General features: G+C 44.9%; 1 non-coding gene across 1 annotated transcript; it reads left to right on the top strand.

Moving 5' to 3' along the window:
* The first annotated feature begins 663 nt into the window (after nt 1-663).
* On the top strand, nt 664-735 carry trnae-uuc (transfer RNA glutamic acid (anticodon UUC)). The gene has a single exon. It is a non-coding gene; the product is annotated as a tRNA-Glu (tRNA).
* Nucleotides 736-7,278: the final 6,543 nt, after the last annotated feature.

Raw genomic sequence — 7,278 nt, 5'->3', positions numbered from 1 at the left:
GTCCTTGGGTTTTACAGGAATGTTTGTTTTATGTGTCTATAACGTTAGTTTTTGGTTGCACGTGTTGGTTGATGGAACGTTCTCCTGACGTTTGTAAAGTAGGAACGTTCGGAGAGCCTTGGGAGAATGTTCCTGTTTGGTTGTATTAAAGTTCCCCTCGCTACTGCGACACAAGAAAACTTTGGAAAACCTATGACAATGTTCCGGCTAGGTTCTCTGAGCGTTCGCTGAGGTTAGTTAGTTTTTTGAAGGTTAGATAAGCACATGCAGTCAATAGGCAACTGGTATGAAATTTAGTTCGAGTTAGTTGCCGTGGTTAATGCCATCACTGAACTCATTTGTTTGCGAGTTATAATCTCAGTACAATAAGCTGGCTGAAGGAGCAACATATCAGAGAAAGTACATTAATACTGTGCGAGATATCAAGGCCAATCGAACTTGTAAACATGACAGAACACTATTATTCTCCCCGAGAATAAGTTGTGAAGATGTAACAAAAAATGTCGGCTCCTGTTATTTTTGCAGATGCCTCACAAATACTGCGCCCAGCCACTAGAGGACCACAGAGGTACTTTAGCCAGACAAATTGGAAAATATTTCCCACAACCACTAGTGGCTCTCAGTGGTACTGCAAAGAGTTTGGATACTTCCTAGGGTTTTCACTCCCTGGTGGTCTAGTGGCTAGGATTCGGCGCTTTCACCGCCGTGGCCCGGGTTCGATTCCCGGTCAGGGAAAAGTCATGTTGCTTTATGATTATGACAGTCCATTTCATTTTCATGCTCTTTTAACAATAGACATTGTTGCAAAGCAGCTTTACAGAAAATTAAAGGCTTTAAAATTCAGCTAATTCTATCACTAATTAAAGAAAATACTGTTCCCTCTTACCCAGGGGGAACATTATTATTAAAATGTCAAAACAAACACATTCTTCAAGACACATTCAAACCAGTGACCTAACGATGGCCATCAAAAGCACCTACAGTTCTCCATGCTACCAAATGAGCTGTCAAAGGAGGGCCTCAAAGAGCATGTTTAATAAATGAGCAAAAAAAAAAAAAAACCTTGAAAAACTCTTTGTTCTAATATATTGCATATAAATTGCTGCACACCAAAGCTATTTCCTAGGTTAGAAAAGTTGTTTCCCACAAGCTGGCTTCACGTACAAATCCATTTCATGTGCACATGCAATATACAACAAAGTCAAAGTCCCTCTCATGCCAGAATCTGGTCTTCCCAGGCAGTCTCTTGACCCAGTACTAGGTGTATGGGTGCAGCACCAATCTCCATTTTGATAGCTCTCAGCATCTCATGTATACAGCCAGGGTTACAGTGGGGGTTGGTCCTCTGATCACTTTGACAGTTTGACTTCCCCACTTGCATCTGTATTGCAGTGTGCCTTGCCAGACGGTAGTAGGTACCATTTTTATGATGGTCTTTGGTATGACCCAACCACGAGTAGAAATCATGATCTCCCAGTCAGGAGGCAGACACGCTAACCACTAGGCTAACTCACGGTCATAATATACAACACAATGAAATAAGTTAGAAAATCTGTTATAAATAGTGATTTCTCTTCAGAGCCTTAACAGTATTGCACCCAGCCACTACTGGGCCTCAAGAAGTACTCAGAGGCACCCTCACTGCCACAGCCCAGGTTTGATTCTCAGTCAGGAAGAAGACTTTTACCTCTTTCCCATGGGAACATTATTACTATTGTCATGAATTGTGTGCATTTAGATCCAAAAGCAGGAAGAAAGGCAGGAGAAAGGAGAAGCCGAGAAGCATCCCAGAAAGTGTCGCAGGAATAGAAGAAGGGATCTTAGGACACTTTGTGAGGACAACCAGCAGAATCTCATGGAGATCAAGGATCAACTGCAAAGATCCTCATGTCACCAGCGACTCCTCAAGCTGACTTAGGAAACTGAAGCTTTGTCTGCTCGACTGTGAACTTTGTGTATTGTACTTAAACTGGTTTGGAATGGGGAAATCCCCCCTGCACCTGCATCTTTGGCTGATGAGAAAGAAGAGTGTCTCACATGTGTCAACAAAGTTAGGGATTATGGGTAAAGAAATGTATTTCGCCTGCCTTGCACAAAAAGAGACATATTTAGCCCGTCTTGCAGAAGAAGAACTATATTTAGCCTGTCTTGCCAAAGATCTCATCTCATCTCATTATCTGTAGCCGCTTTATCCTGTTCTACAGGGTCACAGGCAAGCTGGAGCCTATCCCAGCTGACTACGGGCGAAAGGCGGGGTACACCCTGGACAAGTCACCAGGTCAAACAACCATTCACACCTACAGTCAACTAGAGCCACCAATTAGCCTAACCTGCATGTCTTTGGGGGAAACCAGAGCACCCAGAGGAAACCCACACAGACACAAGGAGAACATGCAAACTCCACACAGAAAGGCCCCCGTCAGCCACCGGGCTCAAATCTGGAACCTTCTTGCTGTGAGGCAACAGTGCTAACCACTACACCACTCTCTATATACATTGCTATACACCAAAGCTATTTCCTTGGTTTGGAAATCTGTTTTTCACAAGCTGGCTTAACCTACAAATCCATTTTATATGCATATGTAATATACAACGCAATGAAATAAGTTTGAAAATCTGTTATGAATAGTGATTTCTCTTCAGTTTTTCAGGCTGCTGAAAAGATCAGTTTCAAAGAATGAAACCAAATCAATGGACCTTAGTTGTTTTTGGCATTTTGGCAAATGGGAACGCAAACTCCAGAAAAGTTCTACTGGTGATGACTGTAAAGCTCTGGACATAAAATTCCAGTAAAGCTCCAGTTTCTATTAAAGCAGCAATATTTCTGAGTATTTCGGACTTTGATGTTTTATTTCCTATTCCGACTGATTCAAATGGTAAAAAGCTGTAGCCGTTGTCTACACATATTTCCCAGTCGCCTTCACAGAGATGAGAGCAAACACGAAGAGAATTCCTCAGTCAGGGCACAGTCCAAGTGCAGGAGCATCTTGTAGTATTTTACTGACATCTTGTGGCCAAACCGTGTAACTGCATCTAAATATTATCATCAAGATCTGAAAATTGATGTAAGATTTTGCTGGTAATGAAGTGACCTAAAGTTTAAATGCTGACACTTTTTCCTTTTAACCGGTGAATAAACACATGACCGCATATCACTATTATCACCATTGTGGTTTACGCAGTCAGATCAATAATTACTGTCATCATCAGTAAAGAAGGTTTGTTTGGTTGTCCTTGGGTTTTACAGGAATGTTTGTTTTATGTGTCTATAATGTTAGTTTTTGGTTGCAGGTGTTGGTTGATGGAACGTTCTCCTTACGTTTGTAAAATAGGAACGTTCGGAGAGGCTTTGGAGAATGTTCCTGTTTGGTTGTATTAAAGTTCCCCTCGCTATTACAGCACAAGAAAACTTTGGAAAACCTATGACCAGTGACGGACTGGGATAAAAAAACGGCCCTGGCATTTTGCACCTACAAGTGGCCCCGTAGACTGTGGAACACATTTGAACCAAAAAAAAAGGGGGGGGGGGTGTCATAATCGCAAGAGAGTGTCACGGTCACAGGCAGGCCTATGGTCGATGTTGAAATTCGGTCTGACAACACCACCACACATGAGTCCACCAATGCGTGGGTGACCAGTGTTTCAACAGACTCTCCCGGCATAGCCTTCTTTTTTTCAGCCGTTTTTCGGGCAATGCGTCCATCACCTCCACTTCAACATCCTCACTGTCGAACCTTGAGTTTGCCCAGCGTACAAACCTGTCTGTGGCCTCTTTCACCATGTCAAAATCTCGCACAAAACTTTGGAGCTGTGTGTGAGTTTCCCTAACCATTCGGTGGGCGCTCAAGAGATCCAGGCCGCTGGTTTGGAGGTATTTTGACAGGGGTCCAGTTAGCGCAAAAATGCGCAGGAACAGCTGTGCGGTCAACACCGTTTCATACTTTAAAAGTGACTCCATGTATGTGCGAGCCTTTGCACTAGAGGTCTGCGTGGGACAGAATTTTCAGTCCCGCTCCCGCCCGCGCCCGCATTGTGCAGTCCCGCTCCCGCAAAGAATTATGATTTTCAGTCCCGCTCCCGCCCGCGCCTGCCATATTTTGTCCCGCTCCCGCCCGCAAATCCCGCATGATGCAGACGTTCGCGTTATTTCTCACGAGTTCTTGTCATTGGCTTGGGGAATTAAACATGCTGAGCTTAGCTGAGCTCTCCACTGACCGATCCTTCATTTATTGTAAGTTTATTGTTTAGACTCTGACATTCTGCTGACACATTCCAAGTTGAGCGCTGCATGCGCTCATGATTGACAGCTCTCGCTTTGATTGACAGCTCTCGCTTTGATTGACAGCTCTCGCTTTGCGCACTCGCACTCCCACTTCCGAGTCTGTGGCGTTATGATTCCAATCGTGATTTCATTCTCCTCTCATATGAAGTGCTGCGCAACCACAACCAGCTCCTCAGATTATACACTCAGGGGCGCAGATACATTTTTTGAACTGGGGGGGACAAAAAACTGGGGGGGACAAAGCTGCCAGCAAACCAACCCCAACCCCGATATGCCTGTCAAGCTTGTTGTGGGTTACCATAGCAACCAAGCTCAAGCTCGCAACCTGTGCAGTCTGCGCAGCTCAACCAACCGAATATCAGTCTTTGTTTTGTTTTATGTGAGTTGTTGCAACTATGTATACACTGCCGTGCACCTCAATAAACCGAATGGTAATTAGTCTTTTGATTTTTCCGTGAGGTTTGCCTTATGCAAAGAAAGACAGCATAGACGTTTTTTCCTCCCTATAAGTGGGGGGGACCGAATGAAGTGAATTTAAATCTGGGTGGGACGAATCCCCCCCGTCCCCCCCCATCTGCGCCCGTGTATACACTGTCTATTTCTAACTTTAAATTGAACAATCTGTGCGATACACAGTCCTTTTTAATACTAGTTAATACTTTTTAATACTTTTTTAAAATACTTTTTAATACTTAGGACTAATACTCTTGACTTTTTAACGGTAAATGTACCTCTTTTTAAAGCAGCACTTACTTCTGAAGCACTGTAAGCTTCACTAGAGGAGCTCTGCTCTTCTGCCATGATTGGAGATCTCAAACATGGAAGAGCGGAAAGGAATCGGAAACGTAGGTGAGATTAGACCACATCCACAAATTTAGGCATCTTAAAATCTCATCTCATCTCATTATCTCTAGCCGCTTTATCCTTCTACAGGGTCGCAGGCAAGCTGGAGCCTATCCCAGCTGACTACGGGCGAAAGGCGGGGTACACCCTGGACAAGTCGCCAGGTCATCACAGGGCTGACACATAGACACAGACAACCATTCACACTCACATTCACACCTACGGTCAATTTCGAGTCACCAGTTAACCTAACCTGCATGTCTTTGGACTGTGGGGGAAACCGGAGCACCCGGAGGAAACCCACGCGGACACGGGGAGAACATGCAAACTCCACACAGAAAGACCCTCGCCGGCCCCGGGGCTCGAACCCAGGACCTTCTTGCTGTGAGGCGACAGCGCTAACCACTACACCACTGTGCCGCCCGCATCTTAAAATATTTTTATTAATGCCAAATAAAATATCCAGCACAAATTATATACGATAGACATAAATTAATAATTTATAAATTTTATTTTAAACACGTTTTTAGTTAGCGGGACTGCAGCTTATCACCTCTCCCACCCACTCCCACATTGTGCACTCCCCCTCCTGCCCGCGCCCGCAATGAGCTTTCAAAATTTGTCCCGCGCCGCACTGCTTTGCGTCGGGTCCTGCGGGTCCCGCGGGACTCCCGCGGGAGTGCAGGGCTCTACTTTGCATGCGCTTGCGTTGTGAAGCGTGGGTTGTCATGTATGACAAACAAAGCGTGAACAATAGTCACATACAAACCACTGTCTGGTTTGCCGAACGATCCGAATATCTTATTCAGCGCAGCATCCTTTGCAGACCAACGCATCTCGCCAATCAATGAAATCTGCCTCTGCTTGGGGTCCTAGCTGACACCCTCCCAGGTGTTCATCCGCTGATAGGAGTCACAGAAAAAAATGGCGATGTCATTCAGTAAAGCAAACAATGATGCTGCTGCTATCACGACACTTGTCGTTTCGGCCATAACCAGATTAAGTACGTGGGCGTAGCACCAAACATGAACCTGGCCTGGAGACTCTTTGGACAGCCAAGCAGAGAACCCCTTGTATGTCCCTTGCATATTGGCAGCACCATCTGTTGAATTCCTAATGCAGTTCTTTATGTCTATGCCACAAGACTCCAACGTCTGTTTGAGCAGGTTCAGAAAGTTCTCTCCTGTCGCTGATTCACACTGAACAAATGCGATAAGCCTCTCGTGGATAGTGTCAGTGACGTAGCGAACAATGACACTGCACTGATCTTTAGCTGTCAAGTCCTGAGTTGTGTCGATTTGGACTGAGTACATTTTTGCTTGGATGATGTCAGAACAGTGCCTCTCTTTAATAAGCTGTCGGATGGCTTCAATGACAGAATTCACGGTGGTTTTAGACATCAGTGTCACAAAGGAACCTCTTCCCTGTCCTTCCGTGCTCTTTTCAATGCATTCCTGGACGTGTTGTTGTAAACAGCGATCATATTTACTGAGCAGGAAAAGTATTTCCAGAAAGTTCCCGTGATCAATGGACATGTCAGCTAACGTCCGTGCAGATTCATTCTTGTTGCCACGATAGCTCAGTGCCCGCTTTCCGATCAGTTTTACTATGTCCACCACCCGCTCTAAAACTTGACGCCTCTTGCGCACTTGTTCTCGGAAGGCCGTCATTTGATTTGTATCAATCAGACTTCTTATGTCTGTCTGATTCATCCATGACAAGTACGCCTTAACACAGTCCATATGGGTTGTGATTTTCTCATGTTCATCAAGCCTCTGGTGTAAATGTCTGAAGTCATTGCATCTGTTTATGAATGGATTAGCCTCGTTTTTTTTCGAGAAAGCTAGACAGACAGCACAAAATAGAGAATTTCTCCTCACTGCAGCTGACCCATTTACGTTGTGTTCCATCCTTACGGCTAAATGCCCTCCTAATAGTTGCACTATCGGTTCTCTGGTGTGGATGAAACTTGAAAAACAAGCTCAATGAGCTGGAGTTTGGCCGACTGAAATAGTTGAACTGATCTTCTGAAGTAGTCACACTTACATTTGCAATGCTCCCTCCTGCAGCATCGGTCTCCATCTCGGTTGCACCGGCTAATACACAGTCAGACCCACCACGAGCTTGTTGTGTGTTGGTTGCCACTGCCAGTT

The sequence above is a fragment of the Neoarius graeffei genome, chromosome 22, assembly GCF_027579695.1.
Source record: "Neoarius graeffei isolate fNeoGra1 chromosome 22, fNeoGra1.pri, whole genome shotgun sequence".
In the NCBI taxonomy this organism is placed as follows: Eukaryota; Metazoa; Chordata; class Actinopteri; order Siluriformes; family Ariidae; genus Neoarius; species Neoarius graeffei.
This window is presented reverse-complemented; position numbering and strand designations above follow the sequence as displayed.